Genomic DNA, 25154 nt, shown 5'->3' on the forward strand with positions numbered 1-25154 from the left:
AAGTATTTGTATGGAGTGTAGCCATGTATGGAAGTGAAGCATGGACAATGACTAGTTTAGACAAGAACAGAATAGAAGTTTTCGAAATGTGGTGCTACAGAAGAATGCTGATGATTAGGTGGGTAGATCACGTAACTAATGAGGAGGTACTGAATATAACTGGGGGGAAGAGGAATTTGTGGCACAACTTACTAGAAGAAGGGATCAGTTGGAAGGACATCTTCTGAGGCATAAAGGGATCACCAGTTTAGTATTGGAGGGCAAAAATCGTAGAGGTTGACCAAGAGATGAATACACTAAGCAGATTCAGAAGGATGTAGGTTGCAATAGTTGCTTGGAGATGAAGCTTTCGTAGGAGAGAGTAGCAGGGAGGGCTGCATCAATCCAGTCTCTGGACTGAAGACCATAACACATGGACACCCATAAATTTTGAAGTTTCCATCCTGTTTATTATTTGCTCACCATGTGTTATTCTTATCATTGGAGTAGTACCTCTAGATGTGCAGAACGGAATATGTTGTGTCTCTCTTAAGTTGAGGTAAGGCCAAATTCAGAAAACCAGTCAATGATACATTTATGAACACTGCTTACCATTTCTTCTGGTCCTGTATGTATGCTTGGATTGATTACAATACTACTGTCACCTGCAAAAAACAACTAATTCTGCTTACTGTAGATTTGATAGTAGATCATTTACATATGTGAGCAACAGCAGTGGACTGAAGGCTCAATCTTGGGAATCCCCACACATGATTTCTCCAGAGCCAGAATTACGTCTCCAGACTATTTTGGGTAAATTACTAAGTACAAGTTCCTGCATTCCTTTGGTTAGATATGACACTGTCCGTTGGTTAGCTATAGCATTGGTCCCTTCAAATGTCAGTTTATCTAGGGGGATATGAGGGAAGGGGAGAAATAAAACAAGACTGAGAGGGCACCGCCATTCGTAGATGTAGTCATACATCCCATTCATTTTGTGAGAGGTATCATGTCTTTAAATACGTATGTCAGAGAAAAGGTGTTTGTGACTGAGACTATTTGATAAGTGGTGAGCACCCCACCTGCGGAGGGGAGGGGGGGGGGGGGGGGGGTTAAATCGTATGTGCTGATCCAGAGCTAACAATCCTCCAGTGACTGTACAGAAGTGGATAACAGCCAGATGACTTCACCAGCTGAGGTGGAGATAGGAGTTCCATAGAGCAGGCAGTGCAGAAGAAACAGATTCATGAAATGTAAGAATGCGAAATGTCAAAGATGATAAATGTATTGTAATTGCTAATTATCAAGTTGAATGTCAGATCTATTATGTAAGTACAGTATAACCCCGCTTTTATGTTTCTGTAATCAATTTTTACCCCCCGTTTACGACATTTTTCATTGCTCCTGTAAAATTTCCTGTGTCCACGATATTAGTTTGCATCTGGTTTTGCGACAACATATTTATAATTTTCCTGTGATTTATGCTTAGTAAAAAAAATGTTCATGGAGAAAAAACCGACGTTAAATGATGCCAGCATGATGTTGGCTGTCAAGTTTCTTGACACTAGGGCGCTCTGCTCAGCGGATATGGAGCGGTAAACTTGTAAAAGTTGATACAACTCTTGCTGTATCTCCTGCCACTGACAAGCTCTACTCGGCATGTTGGCTGATGGGAGTACCTAGCACTCCATTTACATGGTGCTCCCAAAACCGGATTTCGTAAACCTTTTTCCCGTTACCTCTTCTGGGTGTTCAAGATCTGTTCAAATAATCACAAACATTACCACACTGACTCTACTATGGATGTGCAATTTCATGATTGTTGTCATCATCAGTCACACCTTTGTCTAATCATATTTAGCATGTTTCCTTGTTTTCCCACTTGCAGCACTAGTTGACATATTCACTCACTTTGGATTGCTCAAATGTTTTAGTTTCAACCTAGTGCCAAGTACCTATTTTTTCATGCTGGGCAAAACATATTTTCAGAATTTTTTCTCACTGTCAGGTGCAGTATTTACATGCGAGAAGTAAATTATTACCAAATGACCAAAAACCCAGGAGGAAAGGCAAAACGACAACATAACTTAAGAAATGACACAAATATTTACTAATAATGACACCAAAAAGAATGGGCTACAATTGTACAAACCTTTACAGCAAGTGATTTCCCTAAATTGCTCCAGGAAAATGCCAGGATGGTTCCTTTGAAAGCAAACGGTCGACTTCCTTCCCCGACCTTCCCGAATCCAATGAGACCGATGACCTTGCTGTCTTGTCTCCTCCCCCAAACAATTTAATCCAATCCATCCTTTACGTCAACCTAAATGATTTTAGGGATGGAAAATGATCAATGTCTTAGTCAAAGGGCCGTGATCCAGGACATATCAGATTGAATATAGGCCCAAATTATAGCGTTAAGCAAAATCACAACAATGAAAAATTGGTTATTAGCAGAAGATGAGTGACAGAGATGTACTGACATTACGAAACCAATAGTTGTAGGTACAGTGTGATAAACAATTGTGAAGTAAATGTATACATAGACTCCAGAAGTGAAATTTCCATACTATCAGAATTATTATTTGATGTTATGGAAATTTCACTTCTCGAGTCTACGTACACATTTACTTCACAATTGTGGACAGAAAAAAGTTTATCCAATACTTCCTGTAACTGGTGTACAAGTAGTAGGCATTGCAGGAGTTAAAGCTAGACAGATTAAACATGAAGTAATTACCAATAACATTGAACAATTTTATGTTTATGCAGACATGTTTAGTAATACCTAATTGGCTGATAACAGGTAATCCTTGATTTCTCCACACAATTTTAATGTGTAATTGTAGAGACAAAGTATACATAACACAATTTAAAGGAAACATTATTGCAAATACAGGTGGACATAACATCTGCTTAAATACACTCCTGGAAATGGAAAAAAAAACACATTGACACCGGTGTGTCAGACCCACCATACTTGCTCCGGACACTGCGAGAGGGCTGTACAAGCAATGATCACACGCACGGCACAGTGGACACACCAGGAACCGCGGTGTTGGCCGTCGAATGGCGCTAGCTGCGCAGCATTTGTGCACCTCCGCCGTCAGTGTCAGCCAGTTTGCCGTGGCATACGGAGCTCCATCGCAGTCTTTAACACTGGTAGCATGCCGCGACAGCGTGGAAGTGAACCGTATGTGCAGTTGACGGACTTTGAGCGAGGGCGTATAGTGGGCATGCGGGAGGCCGGGTGGATGTACCGCCGAATTGCTCAACACGTGGGGCGTTAGGTCTCCACAGTACATCGATGTTGTCGCCAGTGGTCGGCGGAAGGTGCACGTGCCCGTCGACCTGGGACTGGACCGCAGCGACGCACGGATGCACGCCAAGACCGTAGGATCCTACGCAGTGCCGTAGGGGACCGCACCACCACTTCCCAGCAAATTAGGGACACTGTTGCTCCTGGGGTATCGGCGAGGACCATTCGCAACCGTCTCCATGAAGCTGGGCTACGGTCCCGCACACCGTTAGGCCGTCTTCCGCTCACGCCCCAACATCGTGCAGCCCGCCTCCAGTGGTGTCGCGACAGGCGTGAATGGAGGGACGAATGGAGACGTGTCGTCTTCAGCGATGAGAGTCGCTTCTGCCTTGGTGCCAATGATGGTCGTATGCGTGTTTGGCGCCGTGCAGGTGAGCGCCACAATCAGGACTGCAATCGACCGAGGCACACAGGGCCAACACCCGGCATCATGGTGTGGGGAGCGATCTCCTACACTGGCCGTACACCACTGGTGATCGTCGAGGGGACACTGAATAGTGCACGGTACATCCAAACCGTCATCGAACCCATCGTTCTACCATTACTAGACCGGCAAGGGAACTTGCTGTTCCAACAGGACAATGCACGTCCGCATGTATCCCGTGCCACCCAACGTGCTCTAGAAGGTGTAAGTCAACTACCCTGGCCAGCAAGATCTCCGGATCTGTCCCCCATTGAGCATGTTTGGGACTGGATGAAGCGTCGTCTCACGCGGTCTGCACGTCCAGCACGAACGCTGGTCCAACTGAGGCGCCAGGTGGAAATGGCATGGCAAGCCGTTCCACAGGACTACATCCAGCATCTCTACGATCGTCACCATGGGAGAATAGCAGCCTGCATTGCTGAGAAAGGTGGATATACACTGTACTAGTGCCGACATTGTGCATGCTCTGTTGCCTGTGTCTATGTGCCTGTGGTTCTGTCAATGTGATCATGTGATGTGTCTGACCCCAGGAATGTGTCAATAAAGTTTCCCCTTCCTGGGACAATGAATTCACGGTGTTCTTATTTCAATTTCCAGGAGTGTAGCAACCAACCCTGTTTTGGAGCTAGAGAGTACAATTTGAACACAAGGTGAGATAGAAGAAGAGAGTACAATTGGAACGCAAGGTGAAATACAAGAATAAATTAAAAGCTTAAGCTTATGAGTTTGAGTTATTGAATGCTTTACAAAGAGGTAATTTGTACAAAATATTACTGTATGTTACAGTAGTTTCAGGTAAGCCTGAAGTACTGCTTTTCTGTACGAAGGTAAGTCTTACCAGTTACATGTACGGTATTACCATTTGACTTGAATATCTCAGTATCAGAATTTATAAGAGGCCTAGATGCAATGCTAGGTAAAGATGTTAAATGAACTCGTAATCTATGTGGACAATATACTCCTAGTATCCAAGACATAGTAATAGCATTGTAATTCATTGTCAAGGATACTGGAAAAGTTTTAAGTTAAAGGCACTACTATTAAACTATCATAAGTCATTTTTTGGTAGGGTGAAGCTCACATTCCTTGGGCACCCAGTAGATATAAAGGGGATAAAACCAGATCTATAATGAATCAGAGCTGTAAAAAAATGCCCAAAACCATAGAATACTAAACATTTACAGTCTTTTCTAGGGTTATCAGGAGTTTATCGGCAATATATTTGGGGTCAACCAATGAATAACACGAGATTTTTAAACGTGTTGAAGCAAAGATCAAAATGGGTTTGGGGAACCAAAGAGTCCAATGCTTTTAGTAAAATTAAAGTAGCATTGGTAGAAGCACCAATTTTGAAACATCCACAAACGGATCAGCCATGTAACTTAAGTACTGATGCTTCCAAGTATGGGATGACAAGTGAATTGTTTCAGGGTGAAGCAGATACGAGTTTGGGAGAGCACAACACACTAGCATTTGTGAGTTGAGCTCTAAGGAAGCATGAGTTAAATTATACAACAGCAGAAAAGGAGTTATTAGCTGTTGTATGGAGCATTAAGAAATTTCAAACTTTAATTTGGGATCAAAGATAACTGTACATACCAACCGCTAAGCCTTAGCATTCCTTATGGAAAGTTGCCTGTCGCATGGTAGACTTATATAATAGGTACCTTTTATTATTATTTTTTTTTTTAAAGAATACCAGATTGATGCTGGATATATAAAGAGTTCACAAAATGTAGTTCCTGATGCATTATCATGTTTCCTATAAGGAATGAATGACATGGTAGGAACTGAAGGTCCTTGAATTACCTTTAATATAAACTTTGTAGCATTAAGCTGTACAAATAATGAAGTACAGAACTTAGCTTCATGTATTAAACAAAATGTACTTAACAATCCATATTTTGGTGATAAATGGATGACACTGAACCAGGAAAGAACACTAGATGACAACGTGTCAAACTGGACTATCGAAAACTGCATTATTTTTTGAGAGTCAATAAAGTTAGACCAAAATGGAGACTGTGTATACCACAAACAGTGGAGTTTGATTTAATTAATTTTATTCACAGAGGTATGGACATTTTGGAGTATGCATATAAAACATGATTCAATTTTACTATTTTAAAAACTTAGGTTCAAAAGTGTTATCAGTAATAAGATATTGTGAAGTATGTCAAAGTATGAAAGACAATAATCAAGCACTGTTGTGTAAGTTGTAGCCGATAATCCCCAAAGGACTGCATGTCCTCACAGCAGCGGACTTTTTTTAGTCAACTACCCACCAGTAGCGGAGGAGTAACTTTACATATTTGTACTGGTAGAGAGTTGATCAAAGTACATTAAGCTCTATCCAATCAAACATATTAACAACCCAACAGAAATTAGGTGTTTAAAGTAATATTTGAAAGAGATAGGGAAACCTTGTAGCGTATTGACAGACAGTGGACCACAATTTACCAGTCGAGCCTTTACAGAATGTTTAGGATTGGAAAAATTAAACCCACTGCTATTTCAAAAGGCCACCCACAAAGAAACCCTTTTGAATGAATAATGAAGGAAATTGCTCAACTTTGTAGAACCTCTTGTTCAAAGCAACATATAGGTGAGGAACAGTTGATTCCAGAGTTTCAAATGGTTATTGACGGACTACGACATCTAACTGCAGCCCTATCACCTACAGAAATAATGGACAAACTTGGTTAAAATTCTTTAGTTGGCCAAAACACAGAACTGTGCCAATAGAAGAAATACAATGACAAGTAACAAAAAACCCTATAGACAGTGCAGATCTACGAGTCCATTGGTACAACGAGCAAGTGCAAGTACTGCAGTTTAATATTGGAGACCTAGTGTTATTTAATGATCATGATATGAGAACAAATATTAAAAAAAGAGACCAGTATATTTTTTTCTAAGCTTGTTGGACCCTACACATTTGAGGGAGTTCCCCATCCAAAAACATTATTTCTAGTAGAGCCAACTATGGTAAAAGAAAAAGGACTATACAATGTAGAGATGGTGAAGAGATTTAAAAAATAGAGTATCCAACTAGAAACCTAGCCAAGCATTGTTTTTTACTCTGAATAATGTGAATTAAGATTCTTTTTTTTGGGGGTGGGGGGGGTTAGAGTTCATTTTATAAGGGAGGTGTGCTATCCGTTCTGTAGGGCATGTCGACCACTCTGCATCCTCTGATGTCCCAATGAAGTACCTGGCAGGGAGGGTGTCATGGGGTACGGGGGCAGAAAGGAATTCTCTCTTTGAAGTCCACCTCCTTTACTTCTTCAGAGTCAACACACTGATTCTATTTTTTCGCTTTCTTATTCCTCAAATTTGAGGACCAACTGCGAATTTCCTCTTTCCACATTCATATGTCTCTATTGTTGAGTCCCTTTCCTTTTTTCCAAGTCAATAGTGACATTCATTGTGGAGTGATTATAAAGTTTACTTCAGTGAACTGGCTGAGGAACAATGCACTCCCCCTCCCTCCACGCACACACTTAAAAAAAAAAGTTTGCAATCATGCACATGATCTCAAGCAGATGGGGGAAGATTTATAGGAACAAAAATAGTTTTTTTAGGAGTTAGTCTTGTCACCTCTTCAAGGGGAGGAATAAATGGACCAGGTGTCAGAATAACCCAAAGATAAGTGTGACAAGCTAACATGTAGAAGGAAGTGGGGTTTGGGGGAGAGTAGTGACAGGAAGAACAGACAGGAAAACTGTTCAGAGAAAATCAGGAGTCTGTAGGAATCTGGTGTGGCATTTAGAGATAGGAAAAAGAAAAACAGAAGGGAGAATTGTTGGAGTACTTAAAATAATAGTAAAGAAGCTATATGATGCACTTTATGGGTAAGTTAGCCCAGATAATGGAACTTATATGATTTTTGGGTGGACCCAAGGAAGGGAGGTAAGTCATATTAACGAAGTTAGAGGAAGGAGTGCTTAATCTCTGGAAGGGCAGTGTTGAGAAATGTGTACAAGTATTATTATTTGCACAAGGATACAGACCCCGGACCATGGAGCATTTCCGCCATACTGATTAAATAAAGTTATTAAAATTAAGTAATTTGCCAGTTCCCAAGGACCAAAGTAATCTCTGAGTGCTCTGATGTTTGATTCTAGAATTATAGATAATATTCACTTTTTCCAATAAAGAAAGAGATTTTTATGATAAGGTATAATGAATTATGTGTTAATGGTGAAACAAAACACAAAGAAATACTGACTGCAAAGTTAAACTTAAAGAAAAACTGAAAGTAATTGTGAAGGTATTCACATAACATTTGTATAATAATTCAAATTGAATGTGTGGCTACAACATCCTTTCGTTTAGTGGGAGGATATGTAGTAATATGTCCCATCTGTTGAATGAGAGGTATCACATCCTTAAATAAATATGTCAGAGATGAGATGTTCATGACTGAGAGTAGTCGATAAATGGTGAACATCCCACTGTTGGTAGGTGTTTTAAATCATAGGTATTGATACCGGAGCTAATGATCCACTGACTGTATGGAAGTGGGTAGATTTGATTTGATTTATTTCGTGTTCCATAGGTCAACTGTGTTAAATACACAAGGACGTGGAACGAGTCAGTTTTTTACAAATACAGTCTGATAATCTTATAGCATATACAGAAATTTGAGTACATAATTATATAAAAACTTATACAGTAAATTCTTTGGGCAGCAATATAGAAAAAGAAAATACATATTTTCTTAGAATTATTAAAACACTACAGAAAACAGATACGGAGCACACACAGATACAGATCTCAGGTTAAATAAAATTCGTAGTGGCATTATGTCAACTTGTATTATATAATATTAAAATATTACAATTTATTTAGTTAAAAATTCATCTAGACTGTAAAAAGCTTTTTCTAGCAGAAATATTTTTAGTGCTTTCTTAAACTCGCTATTGTTATGAATCTTTGTCTTTATTTCGGGAGGAAGAGCATTGAAGAGTTTTGCTCCAGTGTAATGGACACCCTTTTGTGCCAAGCTCAAATTTCTGAGTTCACTGTGTATGTCATTCTTCCTCCGTGTGTTATGCTCATGATAATTACTATTTGGTTGAAATATATCTATATTTTTACAAACAAAACACATGAGAGAAAAAATATATTGGCATGTAGTTGTGTATATTTTAAGATTACGAAAACTATTTCTACAAGAGTCTCTTGGGCGCAATCTAAATATAATTCTTAAAGCTCGCTTCTGTGCAATGAACACTTTCCTTGCTAATGGCTGGTTGCCCCAAAAAATAATTCCGTACTCAATGAGACAATGAAAATGGCCATAATAGGCCACTTTTGCAGTGTTAGGTTCAACACATGTAGTGACAACCCGTAAAGCATAGGTAGCAGAGCTAAGCCTCTTACAGAGATCAATAATATGTGAAGACCAGTTCATTTTCTTGTCAATGTGCACTCCAAGAAATTTTGTTGTTTCCATTCTGACTATTGGTTGATTACCACATGTCACACTTATCTCTCTCTCTTTTTCTGTTTTTGTACAGAATTGAATAAAGCTGGTCTTACTGGAATTTAATGAGAGACCATTCACCTTGAACCAATTAACCATATCTGAGAGTATGTGATTACTGAGTTCCTCAAGATTGTTGACTGTTCTACTGCTCATAAAAATTGTGGTATCATCAGCAAATAATGTAAATTTACACGGCAGGCTTGTACATGATGGTAGATCATTTATAAAAATCAGGAATAATAGTGGCCCAAGAATTGAGCCCTGGGGCACTCCACATGTAATGGAACTCCATTCAGAATCTGAGGAAGTGTCACATACTCCACCCGAGCTATTCAACACAACTTTTTGTTTTCTGTCTTGGAGGTACGACTGTAGCCAATTGCCTGCAACACCACTTATTCCTACTAATTTTGCTTTTTGCAAGAGAATCTGGTGATCAACACAGTCAAACGCTTTGGATAAATCGCAGAAGACACCAAGTGCTAGCATTTTTTCATTAAGGGTTTCTAGAACTTCATTTGCAAGTGCGTAGACTGCGTCTTCTGTTGAACGGCCCTTTTGAAAGCCAAACTGGCTTTTGCTGAGAACTCCATTCTTCATGAGATGATCAGTAATTCTTACATGTATTAGCTTTTCTAGAATTTTGGAGAAAGCTGTCAGCAAAGAGATAGGTCGATAGTTAGTTAGTTCAGCTTTATTCTCCTTTTTGTACAGGGGCTTCACAATGGCATACTTAAGTCTACTGGGAACAACACCTTTCTGAAGGGAAGCATTGAAAATATGACAGAGAATGTCCCTTATCCACACACAAGAATATTTCAATAAATTACTAGATATATTATCAACCCCTGCAGAATTCGTACTTTTTAGAGACATGATGATTTTTTGAATTTCTTCTACAGTGACAGGATTAAGGTGCATTTCTGAAATTGTGTTAGAATATACAGCTTGACAAAGAGTTACAGCTTCATCAACATCGGGCTTGCAACCAATCTGTTGAGATACTGATAGGAAGTGTTTATTAAAAATCTCAGCCACCCTTTTGGGGTTATCTATTAGGATACCTTCATATCTGATATTATTTATATCTTCTTTACTTGTTGCATCTCTTCCTGATTCTTTTTTTACAATGCTCCAAATTGCTTTTATTTTATTATTAGAATTATCTATTTTCTTCTCATAATAAAGGGCTTTTGATTTCTGTATTAGTTTCTTCAAAATTTTACAGTATATTCTATAGTGTTCCCATTTTTCTACATCTTTACAGAATCTTATTGCAGCATAAGTTTCCCTTTTGGTTTTACATGACTGTTTTATACCTTTTGTAACCCAAGGCTTGCTTACAGAATTGGAAGCACTGTTTCTGACCCATTTCTTGGGAAATATTTCTTCAAAAAGAGCACAGAATTCATTTATAAAACAGTTAAATTTAGTATCAACATCATCATGGCTATATACTAAAGACCAATCCATTAGCTGCAACCTGTGGTTGAAAGTTCCTTTCGCCTTTTCATTAATTACTCTTATGACTTTCCATCGAGGAAATTCTTTTTTGAACAGATTAACGTCATAAATAGTGAGAATTTGTCCATCATGATCTGAAAGCCCACTTATAACCTGCCTGACAATATAATTCTGATGTCTATTTACATCTTAAAAAATGTTGTCTATCATAGTTTGGCACTCGGATGTAATTCTTGTTGGGAAATTTATTACTGAAGTCAGATTGAGTAAGTTCATCACAATCTCAAAGTCTATTTTATTCTTATTTTCTGTCAAAAAGTTTATATTAAAATCACCTAATACTACAATATCCTTCGCTTTTGAAAGTAACCATGACAGAAGGAGTTCCATTGTATGCAGAAAAGTTTTTATGTCACCTGAAGGAGCCCTGTAGACAGCCAACACTATTATTGGATAGAATTTAGTTGTTATTTCTGTGGCACATGCCTCAAATTGTTGTTCCACACAATATTTCTTAATATCTATAGCTTTGTATGCTACACTATCCTTAACATAAATTGCTACTCCACCTTTATCTTTACTTTCCCTACAGTAGTATGTTACTAAAGTATAACTTGCTATAGATGGCAAGGCACATTTATCAGTAACATGGTGCTCAGTTAAGCACAAAATCTGGGCATTATTTATACTGTCCTTTTCACTAATGTTAATAAGGTGTTGATCTATTTTGTTTAAGAGGCCCCTTATATTTTGATGAAAGAAAGAGATGCCTTCCTCTTGCTTTTTCATTCTATTAGTGCTGTTACCTGACTGAGAATCCATTGGAGTCTGCCTTGAGACAGGAGAGAGGAGACACCTGACACTACCTACTGTTGTCCCTTCTTTTTCTTCGGGCCCACACATAAAAAATCGTTGAGATGAGAAGGAGGCTCAGCATTTCTTCTGTCCAACAGCCTTCTATTTGTTGTTGTTGATGGTGGTGCTGTTTCTGACACTTCAAATGTTGGTTCTACCACTACTGCTGTGTTTCCTTGTGAACTTGGAGTCTTCTCGTTTTTGTTATTTTCGTCTAAAATAATACTTGGCTGATGAGGAACAGTAGTTCTTTTGTTGTTGAAATCGATGTCCACTGTTCTTTCTGTTAAAATTTGGTCTTTTTTTACATGTTTTGCTGCTGCTGATGAAGTTTCTAATGAATTTTTTTGAAGTGTTTTCGTAATGGAGTCAGGCGATGGCAATGCAATTATCGTTTTGGTTTTGAATTTGTTTTGGTGGTTTTTTATTACCCTGGTTATCAGGCTTGTCAGATATTCTTTCCCCAAGCCATTCAGGTGAAGTCCGTGTTGCGTGTGGAATCTACGTCCAATACTGCTTATATCAACGCATTTCACGTTTTTAAAATGTTTGCAGATTTTTGCAAACTGACTGTTGGCACTTTCTATTTCCCTGTTAACACATGACCATCTTACAAGATCATAGCGATGCAGAATATTGACAAGTATTACGTTAGTGTGAGTGAGGTTCCTCAGACACTGTTTAAGATCGCGCGTTGCACTCAATGTTTCATTTTTGTAGACATCGTTTGCGCCTCCCATAAGTACAACGAAGTCTTTATCATGCAGATTTTTTTGCCTCTGCGGATTCGGTCATTTTTTTAATTTCGCTAAGTGGGGCTCCCGGTTTCACTATACCACACGAAAATGTTTCAGTTGTTTCTTTTAGTTTACTAGGAAGTCCACGACCATGGCTGTCTGAAAACACAAACAGTTTCCTGTTATTGGAGTTCACAATTTGCGAATCGTTTTGTATTGTTTTACCACACACTTCGACACAATTTTTGGTCGGCACATTTATATTGACCTCCTTCACAGTTGTTTGCGTCAGTAAATTTTCTTCTCTTACCTTATTCCCCAAAGTGCCATTTTGCTTTTCCCAACGTTCCTGCGAACTGTGTTGCATTTTCACTATCGGCGATCGAAAGTACTTGAAATGTGTTTTCGTGCACAAAGCTTGCGTAACTTTCGCAGGTTTTCCGAATTTGCACTTTGGACTTGCTGTTTTTGCACTTTACATTTGACCACTTTTCCGTAACGGACGAACTATCTCGCACAAGTTTTAGCGTGTTCAGTTCACTATTTTCTTGTTGTATTTTCGAAATGTCCGTTTTCAAACTGCCGATTATGAACTGTAAGCTCGTTATGCGTTCATTCAGTTTCTTGATTTCGTCTTTACAATTTTCACACGATTTCTTTTTTACGGCAAAATTTAAGTTTTTCTGGAAGGACACTTGCTTAACTTTTACTGTAGCCGCCATCTTAACTACCTGCTGAGGTGAAGATAGGAGTTCGATGGAGCAGGTGGTGTGAAAGGAAGAGCTCCATGAAATATAAGAATGCAAAACACCAAAGGTAATATATGTATTGTAACTGTTAATTATCAAGTGGAATATCAGATATATTATGAACGTAATACAGAGAGGCAGTATACGAGTTGGTAGCCGTCCTCATTTATCATGTATGGAGTTGTAATTTTGAAGATAATATAAGAAAGTGAATCTAACTTCACTTCTTACTTATGTGGTGGAGTGAATGAGAATGAGATGTTAATTTTCAGCAGCTTTATCTGGAGCCTGTATGGTGGGGAAGTCTTAGCCAAGTTGGAGCAAGAAGGCATACAGATTCAGGGCATAGGCTAGCTGGACTCTGATTAATAATTCGTAACAGCAACCAAATATTCAGTAAGCAATTTTCATTGTATATAGGAATCGGTCTGCTTAGGTGAGTGGCAATGTGTTTGCCTGCCATGCAGTGGGCTTGGATTCAATTCCTGGCGGGATCGGACATTTTCTCCGCTCGTGGACTGGATGTTGTGTTGTCCTCAGCATCATTTCATCATCACTGACAATCAAGTTGACCAATGTGGCAACATCTGAAATAGGACTTGCAACCTGGATGGGACCTCCTGGCTAGCAATGCCACATGATCATTTCATTTCATTTTATATAAGTGGAGTATTAAGATGGCAAATTATTTAAGGGTTTGGTGCATGAGGTGAAGTATAACAAACCACCACACAACCCAAGCTGACCTGAAACACTTTGGTATAGAGGTCTCCTGCTAGGTGGAGTTACTAGAGGCCTTCACAAGACAACTGTGCAGACAGCGTCAGTATTCAGGTCAACGTGTGAGCACAGTGTTATGTTTCTCTGACTGTTAGTGTGTTCTGCTTGCAATGTCATTAAGGTAACTTTAAAAGAACAAAGAGTGTGTGTGAAATTTTGTTTCCTGCTTTAAAAATCAGCAATGTAGACTTACCAAATGCTTCAAGGGCTTTCTGATTTATTCTATGAGCCACACACAAGTTTTCGACTAATTTGTGTGTAATAAGATGAGTGTTGAAGACCAATCTTGTCCTTGATGCCCTGCAACCTCACAAAACAAGGAAGGCATTGAAAAAATCTGCCAAAAAACCAACAATTGTTGTTCAAAACTGACCAAATTTCAGCTGAGACTTGCGTGAGTTGGAGCTCATCCCAGAATATTTTGAGTGAGGGCCAGCACATGCGACGTGTTGCCACCAAATTTCTTACACAGGAGCAAAAAACAATGTGTATCAGTTTGTGCCAGGACTTGAAAACAGAGATTGAAAGTGATCCAAATCTTCTGAACAAAGTCATTACAGGTGGTGAGAGGTGGTGTTACAAATGTGGCCCAGAAACCAAGCAAGCATCATACCAGTGAATGACTCCCAGAAAAAAAAAGAAAAAGGCAAGTGAGGTCAAAAGTTAAGATGATGGTCATTGTCTTTTTTTAGTGTTCAAGGAACTGTGCATTGGGAATTTGTGCCCTCTGGATAGACTGTTGACCAGCAGTTTTATGTGGAAGTTTTAAGATGTCTGCAAGAGGACATGTGGAGGAAATGCCTGGCACTTTGGCTATCAGGTGACCGGTACATTCATCATGACAATGTCCCTACACACGTGGCCTTATGAGTGACACACTATTTGCCATTTTATGGATGGTCTGTCAATCTCCATCCATTGTATTTGCCACATCTTGGCTGCATGCAACTTTTTCCCATTATCATGAATGAAAAAAATGCTAAAACAGAAGAATTATGATGATGTGGAGGCAGTAAAAATAGCTTCACTAAGGGCACTGGATGATATCAAACTTGAAAAGTTCTAGGCATGCTTCAAACAGTTGGAAAAAAGACTTGACAAGTGCATCGTATTTAATGCAGAGTAATTTTAAGGTGACTGAAGGAATTTTGTAAAAAGGTTCACGAATAATTTTTTTATAATAATAATCACTTTTTTTCTTTGACCCACACCCCACATACTATGGTTGGGCGTGAAACTACCATTAGGCACTGAATGGTTGGACATTTATGACTCTTCACAGAAGATGGGGTTTGGATGCTTGTCTGCTCTGTAAAGTAGATCTAAGGCAAAAGAGCACAATGCTGGTGCATGCATAAGTGTTTCGGGACACACCATTCATTGTACACTGTTGAACAAGGGCCTCGCCTATGTGTTCACATGTTAACCAAAGACATCATCAATTACAGTTGGAGTGGGCATGGAACCATCAGGCTTTGACAGTCAATCAATGGAAGTGTGTCAGCTCTTTGGGTGAATCACATTTTTGCTTTGCTAGGTCAATGGTCATCTCCACAAAAGCCATCACCGAGATGACCAGTGGCTCGAAATGTGCAGCACGCCATGAATGCAGACTGGTGGAAGCAATATTTTGCTATGGGAGACTTTTTCCTGCACTAGCATGGGGCTTGTGGTAGTAACTGAAGACACACCGACAACTGACGACTGTGAACAACCTGCATCCCTTCATTCTTGATGTCTGCTCTGACGGCGATGTCATCTTTCAGTGGTGTAATTGTCCGTGTCTCGGAGCTAGAACTGTGCTACAGTGGTTTGAGGAGCATTATAGTGAACTCATGTTGATGTCTTGATGACCAAATTCGTCTGTTGTAAATCATATGGAACCCATCTGGCTCGCTATTGGACACCATCATGTGTACACAAATCAGTAGCCCATTATTTTTGCAAACTAAATGACCTGCGCATAGACATCTAATGCCACATACTTATACAAACCTACCAACAAACTGTTGGATCCCTGATACACAGAATCCATTATGTATTTCTTTCCAAAGATGAACAAACAAGCTATTAAGCAGGTGGTCATAACATTTTGGCTCATCAGTGTATATCATTTTCAGCAGAAAATAATAACAGAGCTGCTGCTATGTACTTAAAATTATTGTTATACTCTGTGTATGTCACACTAATGTGCGTAACATAAGCTAGTTTCCATGTTCCATACCATTAAGTGCTCTTTCTATTCCATTCGTTGATAGAATATAGAAAGAATGGCTGCTTATATGTTTTCTTTAATTAATCCACTTCCATTAGCAGAAAACCTACATGAGCATCAGGATATTTTAATATTGTTAGCTGAAAACCAACTCTTGATAATCTGAACTAAATTTTTGTTAGATAGATGCCTTCTTTCTCCCAGTATCAGCTAATTCTCCAGACATTCATAATTTCTGTAGAGCTCACATGAGAACTAAAAAACTCCATGACCAGCTGCACTGCTTTGTATCTTTTGTTTGTTACTTTTGGTAGGAATTTCTTGATGATGTTCATGGAAGATTGCAACCATTGGATCAATATTCTTGTCTGTGAATAAAATTTTCTCAGTACTGTACATGTGTCAAAATTGTACAATTTCTTGAGCTTTAGAGGACAGTTGTCATCCTCATCAGTAGTTCACGTTGCGGTTAGTGTGCCAAGGAAATTTTATTCTTGGAGGCTGAAGTGAAGTGTAATAGGTCCTTGTTATTCATGCCTTATGTTAACAGCTTAGCAGATAACACCAGTTGCAACCATTGACTTTCCACAGAAAGTAACAGTTTTCCACCTGCCCACAAGCTGGTCCATAGTCGTTGGATATGTCAGTAACTGCAACAGCTTTAACACAAAGAAAGCAAAAGTTGATAAAAAGAATTAATGAGCAAAAGTTACTAATGGCAAAACAGAAGAAGAAACTGTGGATAATCCAAAATCTTACCAAAAAGAAGTCTGACCTAAAAGCTGTGGTAGAAGATGCTGTTAAACATATGTCTCCAAAATGTGGAACGTTATTTGGTATGCAGTGTCTACACAAGTAAATAATTGCTCACCAATGATATCAAATGCATTAATGGCTTAGTCAGCTCTCTTACAACCTGAATTAAACTGTTTCCTTTATTGTTTTCAGATCTTACACTCCTTGGACAGAGGCACAAAGATTGCTATGGTAGAGTTAATTTTATAAAAGCCCTGCAGCATATGATCATTTAAGAAGAGAGGTTGGGATGAAGCTGCCTTCAGAAAAACCTATTCAGAAGTGGGTCACTGAAATGAACAGTATAGCTGGCACAGAACCTAATTTATTCAAATATCTTGGTGAAAAAATGAAGATAACGGATGAAAGTTGCAGAGATTGTGCATTGATGTTCAACAAGATGGGTGTGAGTAGTGTGCCAGGTACTGCACTAAGTATGTCACTGAGGGCTATGAAGATTTCAGTAGCCTTGGATGTTTGTTTAGGGGAGGCAACACAGGCTCTCATGTTCCTTGCTCACAGGCTGTGACAAAAATAAAAGATATCTGTTGCCTGTATTACATCTTGTCAACAGACTATGTCTCGTGTGATGAAACAGTTGCTCCGTGTTGTATTAGAGAGACTTTATGCTGCTGGTTTAAAGGTTCATTGTATTATTTGTAATCAAAGGTCCAACAATGGCTCATTAGTACTTGATTTCAGTGTTACTGCAGAAAAACCTTTCTTCCGTTATTGTGACAATGTTCTCTATGTTATATATGATGTATGTCATCTTCTTGAAAGTCTCCCTAACCATTTGCTGGAGAGAGATGTCCAGATTAATTTGGATGACATTATGTCTTGGCAAGACATTGTCAAAGTGCATCAATTAAACAGGGAGGACACCTAAGCAAGAATGTGCTGCTTTCTCAATTATAGACATATAAATCTCAATAACTTTGAAAACATGAATGTTTGACTCACAGCAAAAGTTTTCAGTCATTCTGTCTCAGCTGTTATTCTATCAGCATTCTCTACATTGGAGCTGCAGAGCAAACAGTGCTGAACATTGCATCCTTTCTGGTAAGACTGAACAGCCTGTTCAATGCTATGAACAGCAAGACTGTGTATGATCCAAAACCATTCACCTGTGCTCTAAGCAGCCAAACAAGTTGGTTAGAGTATTACCTTCAGGACTCTCTGGTCTGGTTAGAAACGTGGAAGATCATTAACCCTCCACAAAAATCTGTGCACTCCCTCTGGGTTTTATTGGCCTTCAACAGACAGTTTATGACTTGTTAATGCTGTCGAAGGACATGAAAACTGAGGCTCTGAGTTCTTCTTGACATCACAGGTGAACCAGGATCATAAAGAAAACATTTCCAATGAGCCGCCAACAGTCAGATTTTAACAAGAATATATATGACGGTAGTATCTGTTCCCAAAAGAACAGTTACCGTGGATGACCATGCAGCTTTGGTAGAAATGAAATGATAATTAAATGGACACCTTAGCTGCAAACAGGCGTTGATGTACTTCATTGGGGACATGTTGAAAATGTGTGCCCCGACCAGGACTCGAACCCGGGATCTCCTGCTTACATGGCAGACGCTCTATCCAACTGAGCCACCGCGGGCACAGAGGATAGTGCGTCTTCAAGGACTTATCCCTTGCATTCTCCCCGTGAGATCCCTTGCATGCTCCCCATGCTGCATGGTCATCCACGGTAACTGTTCTTTCGGGGACAGATACTACTGTCATATATAATTAAAAAATATGGCTTCCCAGCCATTGACCTTCTTGTGCGAACGCACACGCTATGCCCGGACTCGCACGGGATTTGGTAGATTAATCTGCCACGAGTAATGAGTATGATGGGCAAACATCTATTAGGCGCACTACGAATGTAGTGGTGTGGGCATGTTGGGAATGTGGATCTAACGGGTAGCGTGCAAGGGATAAGTCCTTGCAGATGCGCTATCCTCTGTGCCTGCGGTGGCTCAGATGGATAGAGCGTCTGCCATGTAAGCAGGAGATCCCGGGTTCGAGTCCCGGTCGGGGTACACATTTTCAACATGTCCCCAATGAAGTACATCAATGCCTGTTTGCAGCTATGGTGTCCATTTAATTATCATTTCATTTAACAAGAATCCCAGCTGCCAGGAATTTCACAGGAATTTACAGCACATTGTGGTTGCATCACTAATGACACCTCTCAGTTTGGCGAACTGTGAGCCCAGTGAGGACTACAATTGTGTGCTGGAGGGCAACGACTTTGTGACATCAATGGCCCTTAGTCTTAGCATGAACATCTACATCTACATCTACATCTACATTTATACTCTGCAAGCCACCCAAAGGTGTGTGGCGGAGGGCATTTTACGTGCCATTGTCATTACCTCCCTTTCCTGTTCCAGTCGCGTATGGTTCGCGGGAAGAACGACTGTCTGAAAGCCTCCGTGCGCGCTCTAATCTCTCTAATTTTACATTCGTGATCTCCTCGGGAGGTATAAGTAGGGGGAAGCAATATATTCGTTACCTCATCCAGAAACGCACCCTCTCGAAACCTGGCGAGCAATCTACACCGCGATGCAGAGCGCCTCTCTTGCAGAGTCTGCCACTTGAGTTTATTAAACATCTCCGTAACGCTATCACGGTTACCAAATAACCCTGTGACGAAACGCGCCGCTATTCTTCGGATCTTCTCTATCTCCTCCGTCAAACCGATCTGGTACGGATCCCACACTGATGAGCAATACTCAAGTATAGGTCAAACGAGAGTTTTGTAAGCCACCTACATAGACAGTAAAGCACATTTTTCCATAGAATCTGCACTTGAAGCACCTGGGCTTATGCACAGTGATGAAGAATTAGAGTTATGGGGAGGACTGTGCAGTGCACTGCTTAGCACATAAATGTGTCAAAAAATTTAATTTTGACACATGCATTTTTGCTCTGCTTAAAGAGAACAAGACAACGGAGAATGTGGACAAACTATACATATTTGATAACCCAAATGACGTGCCCATGGAGGATGTGAGAGAACTAAGAGGCTCTTGGAAAATCTAACTGCCATAGTTACATCTAATTTAGGACTATTCAGTGACATTTTCAAAAATTAACATTACAAGTCTGGTGTAAAATCCAGCCTTTTGAATTCAGTGATGAAGTATACTGAACATTGGTACCCTCACTGGCTTCGACATCAGACATGCTCATTGCAACAGAAATACCTTTTAGAAATGCTGTGTAAGGTACGGCTGTAGAATGAGCTCCTTGGGATTTTAAATGAAATGTATCCAGCTAAAGACTCAAAAGCTACCAAACTACATGGGGCAAAGAGTTGCAGACCCAACTTTGTTACTACAAGGTCAAACTCTAATTTCACATTACTATGTTTGATATTTTACTTTGTGTATTTTTACTTACAATTTAGTCATTGATAAATCGCTGTGTTGGTTCAACACATCTGTCAAGTTTTTTAATTTACTTCTTTTCATGAGAGTGTTTGTATTCACTATACCTATCGCATGTTCCTGTTTAAGTCTGATGGGTTTCAGGGAAGCACTCTGATGTCTGAAACTAATATCAGTTTCTATGTGATATTATGAAATATATCTTCCTCTTAATTACAAGGTAATGTTTTCCTGATTTGTGCCCATCCTTCTACAAGTAACTTTTGATGGTGACGTTTGAGAATGATGGAAACCGAGGAATCAACAGTGAGCTGTTTGTCTTGTTTATTAAACCATATGTGGAATCACTGAAGCTAAGACATTGTGACATTTATCACATTATGCCAAATAGCCTCAGATACAGTATTATATGAAGCACATCTCACAAAAAGAAACAACATCTGCATTTATTAAATAGACTGTTACCAAATCGGCTACTGTATTTCCAACTAGTTAACATATCTTCCTTATGAAAAGACAGTGAAAGGGATTTCAGGACAAAGATTTTCATGAATAAAATGTTATTTCAATTATGTACAGGAGGCTCAACATGTATTTTTTGAGAGAGTTATCTTAGTATCATTTTGAAAGTTTCATATGTGATGTTAGAAGCAGACCAGTTATTAAATGCAAATTTTCCTCTCCTTCAAATCACTTACACATATTCACCATTGGCATAAAACAGAATGATGTTCCCTTATGACACTTGCTCACTTTTTGTCTCACATTACACGTTTTTTATTTTAATTGCTACAGCTGCTTTGTAGACATAGTGAGGCAGTTTTATCAAACCGCCATGGCAGTTTTATGGTACTAGGTAAAGAAGTGCCTGCTATATCTATCTTTAATGGGGAGAAACAAGCAGTTATTTCAAGCAGAATTATTCTGTAACATTACCATTTGGCCCTCCTATCCCAGATATGGATTTTCCTTGTTATGTATCTGTTCTTTAATATAGGGACTGAATACATTTTGTGAGCCTACAGCACTGTGAGGAAGAAGACACTCTTAACTCCACAGAGGCCTTGTAAGCAAATCAAGCAGTTAATGTACTGGCATATTATTTTTGGTGTTATAATGATTCCATTCAATAACATTCACAGGTTTTCTTGATTGCAGTACACTGGAATTACGTCACCAATGTTTGAACAAGATTGTGTGCTGTCTCTATTAAACCAATATAAAAACAAACAGTTACCCCACTACAAAACTCAGAAAACAAATTGGTTAAATGTGCTGGCATTTCACTAAGTCATTAGTAATGAACAACAACACTATGAGCATAACTAACAAACTGAACATAAAATCTTTCTATCAACCAGCATGAGCTGAATAAAGTATCATCTAGTTGCATAATGATATTGACATTACTTATTGATCCCTATCTGACTGCTTGATGTTTTTATTCAGCCCCTGTATGTTTAATAGTCACTGTATATCAAAAGTCCTATAAACCTTTAACTGCTCTGCACGTGTTAACATGCACGCCTTTGTCCCTGTGTGCTCTGAACGTGTTTATACGTGCCACCAGTCCTTCTACCTGGTACTCTGAATGTGTCTATCATAGACACAGTCAGAGTACCAGGTAGAAGGACTGGTGGCATGAGTAAACACATTCAGAGCACACAGGGACAGGTACAAAGGCGTGCGCGTTAACGCGTCCAGAGCAGTTAAAGGGTTAAATATGGATAAAGTACATATTATTATTTGGAATGCATGTAACTGCCTGAAATGCTCATTTACAGCTGTATGCAACAGAATTTCTTTGTGACAGTATGTCATAAAATCTGTTACACAGCACCAGTTCTTAGCACAAAGTCTATTTGTGAATATTGGCTCACAACAGCTTGGAGCATGCCATCCCTATTAGTGAACCAACCAGCCACTTCAATTGAAACAGTGAACAGCAATACAATAAGTGAAAGTAAAAAATTTTGATAGGGCACTCCTTTCGACTATTTATGATTATTTTTCAGCACAAGCTGCTTTCAGCAGTCTGTCACTTCATCATACAGCGAATAACTAATCTGTTGTGATATGCTTTGCCTCGCTATCTGCACCGATGTGATTAGTGCTTTCCCCTCTGCCCTCTGCCTCCCCTCCAGGCTACCCTCCGATGTCAGGAAGGCTTTTGCACAAATGTCTTTACTGTAGTCTACCGCAAGTAAGCAGGCAACCTGCCTTAAATCTGCTGTCATCTAATAGGACTAAGAATAGAGCCCAAGACAATGGTGTAGGGAAGGAGTGCTTCCTCTCTGTACATGTTATTCTGTGCTTTGGTACAACCTGGTACAACCTCGTACAACCTCAGAACAGCTTTCAGTGGGCCAGCAAAGACACCACAATATGAAAATATTTGCTCAGTCAGGTAGCTCTTTCCCAGATCTTTCTGGCACTTGTCAACTGCTGCTTAGCCATGTTGACATCAATTTGGTCACAACTTTTGTTGAATGGCATAGCAAACAAACAACTTTGATGGTTCAGTGCACCAACTGACAATAGATGTGATCTCTATTGTTACATACTGAGAATAATCTAAATAGCAGCAACTACATCAGACCAGTTTTTGGGTCCTTCTCGGAATCCGACATGTTATGTTGCAGTAGAAATAAAGCCTGGCCATGAGTGACATGGAATGTGAAAGCCTTCAAAGAATGGTGGTTGCCACTGCTTCATTTTCCTGAACATTCTAATCAGATTGCTGCCGTTAACGAAGCCTTGAAATTTGCACCATACCTGACTGTTGACAATGGCCTTGCTGGTGTACTTGGATTTCATATTGGATATTATTAGAATGTTAATGTTAGCTCACGACAGTCTTGTTATTTTAACACCTTATTTGAATGAGTAAAGGCTATGAATGGTAGGCAACTTGTTTATTACAGTTCTCCCACAATCACATGTAGTGCTTTATGGGATTGCTTACAAATCACACAGAGAGACAGAAACATTTTGTAGCTTCTTTTTGGTTCAGTGCCACATGCAGTATGTGTAGGAGTCACATTTTTGTAAACCCTTGTCACCAGTTTTGTAAAGACCGTGTCGTTGCTGCTGTGAAGGCCGAGTTGCCGCTGTTGTTACGGTTTTTTTGTGAGAGTGTGAAACAGCTCCTCGCACAGTACACCACTAAGACAATTTCTCCCTGCCACTATTACACAGCTATGCCCCAGGGTCAGGTAACAGGATAGGAGAACGAAGGTTTTACAACACTCCAACACATTAGCAACAAAGTCACACAAATGAGTTACAAAGGTTTACCTATCTTTGTGACTTGTTGACTGATTAAGTCTGCAACACTGCTCATAATATAACACAAAAATGGCCCTCAATGGTTAAGTACAAATAATCGTAGATAAACTTCACAGTTCATAGCAAATACAATTTGTAACAACTGTCTGTTCACTTCTAAGAGTTCTCTAAATGACGTTCCCTCTCTCAGTCAGCCCTGGATGATGATCTATAACCAGGTGGGGAAGAGCTGCTTTTCTAGCTTCCGAGTAGGCTTCTGTCCATTGTCATCCCACCATTGGTGAATTATACTTGGCTGGCAATTGGCCTAGGTGAAGTCGATATCTTCATCCTCAGTGCCGCCGTTGGTGCTGGTCAAACTCACACAAATAGTGAGCCTCTATGTGCTTTTGCCCTGGGTGTGTCTTGTTCAGATGACACAGCACACATCATTCTGGATTTTCATTACCACAGCTTGTGTACAGTTATATAATACTAATTATTTATATGTTGGGCTGTAACTATTCTGTGATATAAAGTTCATTGGCAGTTAACACATATCTCTCTTGGAGTTGTATATTAGTTTAAATACGGCTGGAATGTTTTTCATCATGAGAAGTGTTTCTGAGAAATTTCCTATAATCAGATTAGTGTAATAGTATGTGCATTGTTTGTTCTCAAATGGAAAGGCTCTTGATGTTATGTGTGAATATCAAATGAAACCATGAGAAAATGCAAGAACTCTGTTTAATCAACTTCATTGTTCAAAGGTAGTTCAAGCTCTATTATATCAGTACCAATGACACAGTTCCTTTCCATATATTTGTGCTAGCAATTAGTGGTTGATGTCCAGCTGAAAAGCAGTGTACACCATGTGTTACAAAAGATACAAGCACATATAGTTCAAATATTTTATGAGGAAAGGGCATTCATTATTCCTTAAGCAATTTCAGAAACATGTCATAATTTTCATCTAGTCAGCTCTATTACAGATCCCAACATTGTGTCCCCATTTGATTAGCAAAAGTTTTCCAGAAATTGTCTCAGACCTCATTTTCCTGGTACAAAATAAGTTATACTTAGGAGCAGCAGGAAGGTCAAGTAGCTTCTCCATGGTCTCAGTCCTTCCTAATTCTCTGTCAGCAGAAATGGAAAGTCTTGGGATAAATGGATATTTTTGTTTTGTATCTGGCAAACCTTTGAAATGAAAGTTTATTGTCAAGCTGTAACAGCCACTGAATCATTGTTTCTGCACTCAGTATGTCAAGCAAATCAGTTATTTCGTTGCCACATAAACCATTTCATTGAGTTACATCTGTTTCATAATTGTTGTTTCAGTTTGAAGCTATTTGAAAGCGTTCACAGAAAAAATGGAAGAAAGACTTCATGGACAGTTACAGAAGAAGAAAACAAAAGGGTTGAGATGGGAGAACTAATGCTCCCCACACCGGCTTTGTCTTCTCTGCAGTGTAGATGTAAAGAGCAAGAAGATTACTTTGTTTCATATTTTTTGTTGTACAACAATAATTTAATTCCATCTGTGTGCAGACAATTCTTACAAGGATGTAACACACCAGTGGACGAGTATCAGAAAGGTTTCACTTTTTTTTTTTTTTTTTTTTTTTTTTTTTTTTTTTTTTTTTTTTTTTTTTTTTTTTTTTTTTCATTGATTACTCTTCTT

At 39.2% G+C, this 25154-nt stretch overlaps 2 non-coding genes across 2 annotated transcripts; one reads left to right on the forward strand and one right to left on the reverse strand.

Moving 5' to 3' along the window:
- Positions 1–18352: 18352 nt before the first annotated feature.
- On the reverse strand, positions 18353–18427 carry Trnat-ugu (transfer RNA threonine (anticodon UGU)). Its single transcript has one exon. It is a non-coding gene; the product is annotated as a tRNA-Thr (tRNA).
- Positions 18428–18778: 351 nt separating this feature from the next.
- On the forward strand, positions 18779–18853 carry Trnat-ugu (transfer RNA threonine (anticodon UGU)). Its single transcript has one exon. It is a non-coding gene; the product is annotated as a tRNA-Thr (tRNA).
- The last annotated feature ends 6301 nt before the right edge of the window (positions 18854–25154 follow it).

The sequence above is a fragment of the Schistocerca serialis genome, chromosome 2, assembly GCF_023864345.2.
Source record: "Schistocerca serialis cubense isolate TAMUIC-IGC-003099 chromosome 2, iqSchSeri2.2, whole genome shotgun sequence".
Lineage (NCBI taxonomy): Eukaryota > Metazoa > Arthropoda > Insecta > Orthoptera > Acrididae > Schistocerca > Schistocerca serialis.